General features: G+C 23.9%; 1 pseudogene; it reads left to right on the top strand.

Moving 5' to 3' along the window:
• LOC110652463 (probable terpene synthase 12) overlaps window positions 1-3,647 on the top strand; it is a 79,156-nt pseudogene extending 75,509 nt beyond the window's left edge.
• The last annotated feature ends 8,751 nt before the right edge of the window (window positions 3,648-12,398 follow it).

Below are 12,398 nucleotides of genomic sequence, written 5' to 3'. Positions count from 1 at the left end.
TTATATTACCATGACCATTATTGATCGCCATGGTACCTTTACCTTCTACTTGCATCTATTTGTCATCTCTGAGTCTCACCTTTATCTTGTATGACTCATCAAGCTCCTTAAACAATGACTTTATTCCTGTTATGTGATTAGAGTAGCCACTGTCTGAAACCAAATGTTGTCAGAAGCTGTTATACCATCATGAAAGGCCATGAAAAGCTTGACCTCCTCCTCTTCCTCTTGTCTTGTGTAGCTTGTTTGCTTTTCCCTTTTCTAATATTCAGCTTTTACATGCCCAAACCATTTGCAATAGTAACATTGAACACCACTTTTGTTACCCCTTGGCTTTTCAATTTGTTACATTTGACCATTTTGCTCATCACCACGTCCTTTGTCACATGAACCTATTCCAGAGAATCCTCTTCCGCCATGTCCTCTACTTGCAACCTTCCTTTTTTTATTTTTTTGATTGGAAGACTTCCCCTTTGATATGAAAAGCTTTTTCTTCATTCTTCTCAGCCTTTCTATTTAGTCTTGCTTCATGGGATTGCAATGATCCCATCAATTCATCAAATGAATATGTAGCAAGGTCCTTGGACTCCTCTATAACTGTAACTACACGATCAAACTTTGGAGTCAAACTTCATAACACCTTTGCTACTATAGTCTGATTAAAAACTTCTTCTGCATAGGACCTTATTTGATTAACAATTACAGCCACTCTAGATAGAAAATCTTGCACTGATTCTCCACTTTTCATCTGCAAGGTCTCAAACTCATGACGAATTAATTGAAGCTTCACTATGATCACCTTCGAGGAGCCTTATAACGCTATTTGCAAAGTCGTCCGAGCTTCTTTCGCTATATTTACAGCTATAATTTTTGAAAAAATGGACTCATGAACTGCCTGTTGAATGAAGAATAATGCTTTAGAATCCCTTTTCCTATTTTCTTTCAACCTAGCCTCTTCACCTGGATCAGGATACCTGTTCTCAACCAAGTCCCACAAATCTTAAGACCTGAATAAGGTCTTTATTTTGATGCCCCAGAATTCATAGCTTTCACCTTTGAAGATAGGAATTGATGGTTAAGAAATGCTCCATGCATTACTGTTACTTGCCATGAGTTTTACGCCCAGTTACAAACGAACTAGGCTATGATACTACAAATGTTGGGAAACAGAGTTAAAAAAAAAAAAAAAAAAAAAAAGGAAACAAGAAATTATCTTTAAAGAGGAATTTAAACAAATAGGTGATGGGCACAAATGTGGTGTAAAATGATGCACAACAATTTTCCTATTATTCATGGTCTGTAACTTGCCTTTAAATAGGCTTTACACAGGAACTGAAAAAGCAACAAATAAGTAAAAATATTTGGCACTAACTCAACTTGCCTTGACTAAACCAAAAAACAGAAAAATAAGAAAAGATTATAAACAAACTTAGACTGAGTCAATAAGCAATAAAAAAATGAATTTGCAACAGTTAATTTTGAATCAATTATTCAACACTTGTTTTTGCCGATTTTTCATTACGATTGTCGATAAGTAATTAAGCTTGGAGTGAGCATGTTGTACGACGTGTTGTACAAAGACAATGCAAGGAAGCTAGAGGTGTACTTTGTAATGAAAGAGAGGATTTCTTAACCATTCTTGAACTGATCGATGATATCCAATGGTTGGGATTGACACTCCGCTTCGAGAAGGACATAAAGAGAGTTATTGATAGAATTGTTGATTCAGAAGAATGTAATTTGTTTACCCAGAAATCTCTCCACGCTACTTATCTCAGGTTCAGGCTCCTAAGACAATATGGTTATGAGGTTTCTCAAGGTAATTCATTTGTGCTTTGGATTACCAATCTTTTGTATGTATCAGGTGTATTAAGAGTTTGAGTAAGATTGTTTTGCTTGAAATGCAGATGAATTTAAAAATTTCATGGACCTTGAGGGTAATATTCTAGCAATCCACAAGAAGGATGTAATAGGAATGCTAAGTCTGTATGAAGCTTCATTTGTTGTCTTTGAAGGAGAAGATCTTTTAGAAAAGGTGTCAGCACAGGCAAAAACGCATCTCATCAATACTCTTCATAAAGGAAACTCATGAGAGTTGGATATGCCTATTACGAAAAGTGTTAGTCATACTCTGGAGCTTCCATTGTGAAGGAGAATGCTTATGTTGGAAGCACATTGGTATATTGAAGCATACAATAAAAAGAAGGATGCAAATCATTTTCTGCTTCAACTTGCAAAGATGAATTTCAACATGGTTCAATCTATACTCCAAAGAGATCTTAAAGACATGTCAAGGTATGCCTAAAATACCTTCTTAATGTAATATAAATTCTCTAAAGAAATAGTAATTAATTTCACTAATTTATCTTTGGGATTAGGTGGTGGAAAAATAAGGGACTAGCAGGCAAGTTGAGTTCAGTAGAGATAGACTAATGGAATGCTTCCTCTGGATGGTTGGAATGGCCTTTGAGCCTTAGTTAAGTTCTTGTCGTAAAGGCGAAAAAAAGTAACCTCGTTTATAACCACCATTGATGATGTATATGATGTTTATGGCACTTGGATGAATTGGAGTTATTTACAGATGCTGTCGAAAGGTACGAATCGAATGAACGTGTATATAAGTATATGATTACGTTTGATAAAAATAAAATTTATATACTAATTTTATAGAGATTACAAAACTTTTTTTTTTTGTGATGTAATCATTAAATTATAAATTGATTGTAAATTATAAAATAATTTACTTAATTTTTAGAATAAGTTCACCAGAAAACTTGATACGATATATGACTCACAACATGACTTTGATATTAGGGTAATTAGAAGAGATGAAATATGTACCTTGTCATCTGTTAATCTTTATTTTGCATTATTAATTATATATAGATTTATAAAAATTCTAAACTATTTAATTTCATATCAGATGGGATGTCAACGCTGTGAAAGATCTTCCAGAGTGTATGAAGTTGTGTTTCTTAGCTATATACAACACTGTCAATGAGATAGCATATGACACTCTCGTAGAACATGGAAAATACATCCTTCCTTACCTGACAAAATCAGTAAGTTCCTCCTGTTATTATTCCCTTATCTAGATCTAATTTGTTATGCATTTAAGATACAAACATGTAGGATTTATATCTATAAGGATTCTGACATACCTCTTGTTTCTTGAATTTCTATAATGAATTGGATTTAGATAAGTGTTTCATGTAGAATTAACAATAGATACTTTTCGAATTTCAGTGGGCTGATTTATGCAAAGCATTCTTGCAAGAAGCAAAGTGGAGCCACAAAAAATCCATACCATCATTTGATGAATATATTGAAAACGGATGGCGATCTGTATCAGGAGCTGTTATACTTGTGCACGCCTATTTTATGCTGGATCAAGGCATCACAAAGGAAGCACTTGATTCCTTGGTAAACTACCATGAACTATTAAAATGGCCATCAGTTATTCCTCGACGTTGCAATGATTAGTCTTGACTCCTTTCGCGAAACCTTTCATTGAATCATCTATTAGTCTTGCTAGGATTTCCCAATGCACATACCAACATAGAGATGGACATGGAGCTCCTGATAGCAGATCAAAGAAAAGAGTTTTATCGTTGATAATTGATCCAATTTCAATCTGTGAAAGCTAAAATAGAGTTTGTACAATATTTAGCCAATCATATTTTTTTAGCGATCAACTCAAAATGCTCTACTATATTTATCCATTATAGAAATAAGAGCAATTTCATTTTTTTGTAATCGATCCATCACATACATCAGTACGCCCAATAGGGCCTCTTACTTGGAAGCCCAACAGGGCCTGTAAAAATTGCCATTTGTGTTGATTTCTACCAAACATAGCAATAATGATGAAATTAATGGCAGCCAACAGAATACAAAAGAGCAAAATGCAATAACATATTCTACATCTATTTATATTGTTATTGCACAAAAGAGCAAATTCTAATTAAATTTCCCTCCCTTTCTTGCTTCACGCTTCTTGTTCTTTCAATCTTTGCAACAAACTGTTTCTTAAGTCTTGTCTATATGCACCGTTTTGCAATGCAGTGTTTTACATCGTCTTTTTCAGCTCACCATGCTAGCTGGCGGGAAGAGCATTTAAATAAATTACAGTAGCCTCTGTTATAAGATCCCCCCTCAAGCTGTAGCTTGGGAAGGAGAAACCAAGCCCAGCTTGGACACAAAAAATGGAAACAGAGGAGATACTTGCTCACCACTTGACCATGAGATCTTCGCATTTCCAGCAGCTAATAGAGGCATATCTCAACTTAATTGTAGTTTATGATGATTAGATTGGGGCAGAGAAGCTTTGGCTTCCCTTTTTCTCTAAAAAAAAATATAAAATTAAGGACTTTACTATAATTAACGGTCGATTAGATGGAATGGACAAAATTACTTGATTTTAAAAATATGAAAATTAAATTATAAATTTTATCAAATTTAAAGGACTAAATCATAATTTAACTATTAAAATTTGGATATAAAATTTAAGTGTTAAATAAAAATTCTTCGATCGTTCAAAATTAAAAAAAAAAAGAAGAATAAAATAGCAAAATATACAAATTTCAAAATTTTTTTTGGTAATTCACCAAAGGATTAAGATGTTAATTTTTAAAGGTAATTTTAGTTAATTTAAAATTTAAATTTAAATTGATTAGATAAATTTATATTAATTCTAATTTGAGTCTAAAGTTGTAAATTATTTAATTTTAGTATTTTAAATTAAATATAAAATTAAGTAGCTTACATGTGGTTTTGAATCAAATATATTTAAGCGGAAATGAACCTAAGTTGAATCAATTTTTTTTTATTGTTATTATGTTGTATCCTTAAATTGCTGCGTCATTTTCATTCTCCAATACATGCCAAAATAAAATTAATTAAAAATTAGGGGATTAACTCTCTATTTAATATAAATTAATGGAGATAGTAAGATTATTTTATACATAAAAATTAAGTTATTTTATTATAATATTTTTTAGACTAATTTTACAGGAGAATGTAAAATTTTGAAATTTAAATTTTAAATTATGTCTTTTACATTTATTATAGTAACAAATTTCAATATAAATTACCATAATTACTTAAATCAAAGCAGATTAAGTCAATCAATTTAACCTATTTAACTGAAGTCTGACCTGATTTGACTTCTCAATAAAAGGAAAAAAAAAAAAGCCCACTTGCAACTAACGCTTCAAGGAATTGAACATTAAACTTCAATAAGAATTTCCACAACAACATCCACTTGAGCCTAAAACACTTTTTGTGTTAGTTTTACAATAATATATATGTATATGTGTATATATATGTATATATATATAAACAATAACAATTACATTAACATATAAAATTATTTCTTTTATTAAATTATTTTATACTAGTTTTTATGATAATGTGTAGTGTACATTGATTTACTCGTTTTATAAATTAATGATTTAATTTTTTTATATAATTTTTTTTTAATTTTTTTTGTATATGATAATAGTCAATTAAATTTAGTTATTTATTAGTATGATTGTATTTTACTTTTAATTAAAATCGGTTTAAAAATTACAAGAAAATAAAATTAATAAGTTATATTACTTTAATTAATTAAAATATTAAAAATAAAACGAATGAAATAAAATTTTTTAATATATATTATTTTAGTGATTAAAATATTATAAATAAAATACCATAAATGTAGTATGAGAATATGAATATTTTGATTTTATAAATTAAAATTACTATTTACTAAAAGTTATTTTTAAAATAGTTTCAATTTCTTAAAATTTTTTAATAAAGTTATTATAGTCCGATTAAAATAGCGATGTAAGATAAAAAAAAATATGTGTTTTTATTGCTTGATTTTATCTTAATGCAATAAGAATTTTAGAACTAATAATTTTTCATAAATACATTTTAATTTAGTATTTTTGTAAATAATAAAAATAATGAGTGTTTTTTTGGAAATTCTAATGTTCCTTCTTCCCACCTTTTATTTTTTTTTTTAATTTTTCAATATTATAGCCAATTCTTTCATTTTTGAGAATTTTAGCTTAATTTCAAATATTTATTTTTTAATGAACAGTTAAAATTAAAATAAATTGACGATCAAAATTGTAATATGTCAATTAATTGAAAGAGAAACCAACAGCCAATTTAGCTAATAAATCGATTTTAAATATAGGTAAAAGAAAAAATTTAAATCATACTAAATTTGTAAAAAAAAAAAATTAGCTATAATTATAAAATTGAAAAATGTATATATTCTTTAATATTAAGCTGTTAAATTACATTCTATTATTTACTATTAATAAAATTATTTATGAGTTAGAATTTTTAATTATATAAGTATTTTTTGAAATAAGATTCATAATAAGGGTAAGATTTTATTATGTTAATTATTTTTTATTGTAAATTAAAAAATTATAAAAATAATTTGATCAATTCATAAATTCTCTCATTCATATTTTTATATTTATTAATTTTATATACATACATGTAATTTTATGTAATGTAAATTAAAAAAATTAAAGTATTTAAAATAAAAAGTATATGTGATAAATATATTGATGAAAACTTAAATTATATAATTTAAAAATGCATTGTTATAATTATATATTATATAATAATTTTAAAGAATCAATATAACTTCAAATACTCATATATTCAATTAATTAAATAAGGCTAAATGACAAAAACAAAATCAAAACCTTATGTCAATTATGAATTTTAGTCAAAACTATTAATTTTATTAATTAATTTAATCATAAAACTTTTCAATTATTTTCAATTTTAGCAACAAATTTAACTAAAAAAAAAATAAACTAATCAATTAATAAAAATAATTTAAAATTTTCATTTATTATTAATTTTAGGTATTCCTTTTAATTCTATTAATATATTCAATAATTTTAGTATTTTTATTAATTTTAACAAACTTCATATATATTAATAAAAAAATAAATGAATAATATATCTATATTATTATCTTAATTTTTATTTTTTCTCGCTCTTTGTACTTATACTTTTAATTAACACTTTCCTTATCATTTTATTTCAAATTTAAAGTAAAAAAAAAATTCATATATTTAAACATAAAGTATGAAAATATACATAACCAAAATAAATGTAATTGTAATTTTTAAAACAATAGAAAAATTAAATAATATTTTTATCAATTTTATAATAATTGCTAAAATTAATATAAAAATAAAAATATTAATTAATATTAATAATGTATGTGAATATTTGAATTGCTTTTGTCAATTAAATAATCCAATAAGGCTAATTGCCAAAATTAAAAATAATGTGAAAATTTGATATTGAAATGATAAAATTAAAAGGTTTGGTTAAAATTGAAAAAAGTTTTGATTTTTTTTTTTTTAGTTTTCAAAAGAGCATTTAAATATGATATTATGATTTTTTTATTATATTTTAATACAAAATAGAACTTTATTTTTATTTCAAACAATTAATTATCTAAATAAAATCTAAATAATTTTTATGAATAATAATTTTTTGAAATTTTAAATAAATTTATAAATTATAATATTTTATTGACATAAAAAGTAAATTTATTTGAAAATAGGACTAATTAATAAAATAAATTCTAAACTCTATTTTTAATTTAACTTAAAATTTTAATTATATTTATTCTATTTATAGTTTTATTCTTTTTACCCAATTTAGTCAAAATTCAATAGCAATTATAATAATTTCCTTAAAATTTTGAATAAAAATTAATTTTAATTCATTATATTGAAAAATAATTTGAGAATATAAAAATATTTTATTCTTATTTTTGATGAAAAATTGTTTATATATAAAAAAATAAATTGTAACTTTGGTTAAATTTACATTTTTATCAACATCAATAATTCTTTTTGAAAAAGAAGGCTATATATTTGTAACTAATAAAGTGGTTCTTCCACTTAAATTGAATTAAAAATTCAAATTTTTAATTTTAATATTTATTTAAACTTATCCATTACTAATGTTTATATTTTTAAAAGTGGCTAGAAATCTGTAACAAATAATATAGTTATAATTAAATAGGATTAGAATTGCATATCTATTGGTATAAATGTATAGTTTTATTTAATTAAATATTTAATTTTTTAATAATAGTTTTATAATTATGCAAAGGATATTTTTGTTTCTCCTATTATTCCCCTTTCTTTTCACTTATATATATATATATATATATATATATATATATATATATATATATATATATTCAAAATTAAAATAAACTTTAATATTATTAGTTTGTAAATATCTAAAACAATTAAAAAATAATTTAGTAAGAGTAATATTTATTGTTTAATTTTTTATTATTTTATTCAAATAAATAAAATAATTTTTAATGAATTAATAATATTTATATAGGATTAAAATTATAGAATTACTATATAATGAATTGTAATATGTTTTTCTAGTATAAGTAGAATTATTATTAAAATAATATTAAAAATTTAACGTACATTAATTATGGTAATGTTAGAAATTGAAATTATTAGATATTTACCAACAGATAATCCATCACTAAAAGTATTAGTAATGATATAGTATATTACATAAATTAACATTATTAAGGATTTAGCGACGAACTTTCCATCGCTTAACGTTATAGTAATGTTATTGTATAGGAAGCCTCTAATTGTTAAAATTATTAGCAATATATCTTTTTATCTCTGATATTAGCGACAAAGTTAAATGGATTAGCGATTGGTTGTTGTCTCTAATATACTTTACTAGTGATGAATTATTTATCCGTCACCAGAAATGCATATTTAAATTTTTTTAAATAAGAAAAATAATAAAGGGTATTTTGAAAATCCCTATGTTTTTCCCTTCATACATACATATATATACAAGTGTGTGTGTTTTATTTTTTACTTATTAATTTCTTATTTTATTTAATTATTTATAAAATTTTATATTTAATTGAAGTTGTAGTAGAAGCAAGATTAAGAATTTTAAATTTGTATGTACTCTAAAATTAAGAATTTTAAATATATTCGAATATTAAAATTAATTTAAATAATAAAAATATAATTATAATTAATTTAAAAAAATAGATGACATTTTTAGCAAAGCTAATGTTCTCTGTTTCCCATATTTATATATATTAGCTTTTTTTCTACAACGTGCATTGCATGTTATTGTTCTCGTTATATATACTTGTAATTTAATTTTTTTATATATAAAATTTTTTGTTAATTTTTTTATATATGATATAATATTATCATAGTGTTATAAGTATTATGTTTAATAATTTAAATTAAAATATTATTTTTAACATTATTTTAATTAATTGTATAGATAAAAATATTTATTAATTTAAAATTATTATATTTTTTATTGAATCACATTTTTATAAAGGTTATGTGTTATATATAATAACATAATTATAAACTTAGTTTCAATATAATAAAAAATTATATAATAATAATTTTTAAAAATATAATGGGTGAAGATGTTTAAAAACTGAAATAAAAAAAAAAAAGCAAATTAGCTCATTGAATTAAATTTATTCAAACTTTGTTATTTTACTTTAAAAAAAGTTTAATTTGTTTGTATTATATTTTATTAGAATTTAAAATAATATTAATTTGCATAATGAGGTTGCATATATAGCTAAATTAATATGAAAGAAAATTATTTGTAAAATTAGAAAAGAGGATAATTAAAATGTATTTTGTAGTTTAGTGCATTATCATTATAAAATTTTCACTTTTATTATATTGATATTTTAAAATTTTATATTGTCATATTGTTTAATACAAACCTATTTAATATATTTAATAAGTATTTTTATTTTTTTAAATTATAGATTACATTATATATATTGTAAATACATTATAGATTAAAATATAAATATAAATTTAAATTTAGTCATGCATCTTTAGTTAATTCATATTAACTATATAATTAATACTTTTAAGTAGTATAGCTATTTTTTTTTCTTATTTTCTTTTTTGTATCTTCCTTTCATTTTCGTTATTTAAAAAATCTAAAATATAACAACTTAAAATTAATGCTGATATAAGTATAATATTTCACATAAATATATACAAAAATATAATTAGACTTTCTCATAACCATATGGTCAAAATCAATAATCTAACTAATATTGACTAATAAATTAAAAATAAAAAATATGTTCATGCTTATAAGGAATTAAGGACATTAACAACTTGTAATTAATCTGCATTTAAACTAAATAGAACCAAGAAAATTAAAATCTCATATAATCATATATAATATGCATTTTTTATGTAAAAATGATATTAATCATCTCAAATATTATAGGTTGCATTACTATTAAACATAAAAAAAGAAAAATCAATCTATCTTAGTCCATATAAATATGATTGAATTTGCAAGGATATTTTGATATTTGCAATAATAACAAAATCCTACCCTCATAAGAATGATACTTTTGACATACAAAAATTCAAAAAATTTGAAAACTTATAAATAGATTTTTTCCGTTGGAAAAAAAGACATAAAAATATAGTGAAAAAAGAAAAAAAAATACATTATAAGTCAAAGTTAATTAAGCTTGAGTCTTATTATATAAAAATAGAGTGTGTAAATATAAAAACTCTTCGTTACTTTGAATAAAAAAGGCTATAAATTATAACAAATAAAATATTTGCCATTGAATAGAATTAGAATTTTATATCAATTGATATAAATACAATTCTTTTTATTTAGTTAAATAGCTAATTTTTAATAATAATTTTACAATTAAGTTAATTAAATATAGTTATTTTTTATATTAATTTTATAATTTAATATTATAATTAGAATAAGAAATAGTATAAGTGAGGTTGAGTGTTTAATGTTGTTTATTAAATTTTTTTGTGATAAACTAAGTAATTTTTAATGAATTAATATTACTTATAAAATGAAGAATATATAATTATAATACGATTTTTAGTGTAAGTAAAATTACTTTTAAAATAATATTAAAATTTCAATTTATATTAATATAGTAATATTAAAAATTGAAATTATTTATAGATTTAGATAAGTTGTCACTGTACATTGTTAGCGACAAATTTGTATTGAATAGTTTTTCATTCTTGTAAGTATTAGTGATAGATAGCTAATCACTAAAACATTTTAGCGATGAACTTATATATAATATCTTCTCGCTGCTAAAAGTATTAGCGACAAATAAGTTGTCACTAAATATTATTAGTGATGATATTGTATAGAATAACTTATCGCCGCCAAAAGTATTAGCAAAAAATATACTGTTAATAAAGGTAATAAGTGACGGATTTTTATCACAAATTTATATTATTAAATAAAAAAATATACAGTTGTCATTATAGATACATTTTTATTAGTATTTTTATAAATAATATAAATCACGAAGGGCATTATTGCAAAATCAACGTCTCCCCCCTGCCCCTTCATATATATATATATATATATATATATATATATATATATAATAGTATCTAATTCTCTCCATTTACCTCTAAATTGGTGAGAAATATTTTACGTACGAAGGAAAATGTGAAATATAATTTATATTCATTTCTCTCATTTATTCGCAAATAAAAATAGCATCTATTTGCCATCCAAACAAAGGAAATTTAAGAAATCACATTTATTTTATTTTCTCTTCTTTCCATTTTCTTCTATCTAAACTGTTAAGAGTCCATGTCCAATTGGAATTAGAAAGTATAATTAATTTAGAAAATTTAGTAGAATTTAAATTATGAAGTTTAATAATTAGAATCCTAAAATGATTAGGTTTTAGTGGCCTATATATATATATGCAATTGGTTGGCCATTATATGGAATGCATTGCAGAGAGCCCACAAAGTGTAATGGTGTGTTGAATTCTGTAAGTTTTGTTTGAGTTATTTTGAGAGTGAGAAAAATAATTAGCGGTTGTAATTATTTTTCCTTGATAGTAGATTTATTTGGTAGAGTAGGCTTACATTGAATCACGTTAAATTTTGTGTTCTTTATTTTGTGTGAGTGTGATTTTTCACAACAAGTGGTATAAGAGCTGTGGTTTGAGATGTCAAAGATGGCGAGCACAAAATTTGAGGTGGAGTCGTTCGATGGGAAAAATAATCTCAGTTTGTGGCCAAGCACCATGAAGGATGTCCTTGTGCTACAAGGATCAATCAAAGCATTGAATGCGAAGCAACCGACGACCATGAAAGATGATGAATGGGAGGAGCTTCAACAAAGGGTTGTGAGTATGATTAAATTGACGTTAGCCCTAGATGTGAAGTACAATGTCTTGGAGGAGACTTCGCCATTTATTTTGTGAAAGAAATTGGAGAGCCTGTACATTTCAAAGTCACTCACAAATCGTTTGTACTTAAAGAAGGAGTTATACAAACTCAGAATAGATGAAG

The sequence above is a fragment of the Hevea brasiliensis genome, chromosome 7, assembly GCF_030052815.1.
Source record: "Hevea brasiliensis isolate MT/VB/25A 57/8 chromosome 7, ASM3005281v1, whole genome shotgun sequence".
Classification (NCBI taxonomy): Eukaryota; Viridiplantae; Streptophyta; class Magnoliopsida; order Malpighiales; family Euphorbiaceae; genus Hevea; species Hevea brasiliensis.
This window is presented reverse-complemented; position numbering and strand designations above follow the sequence as displayed.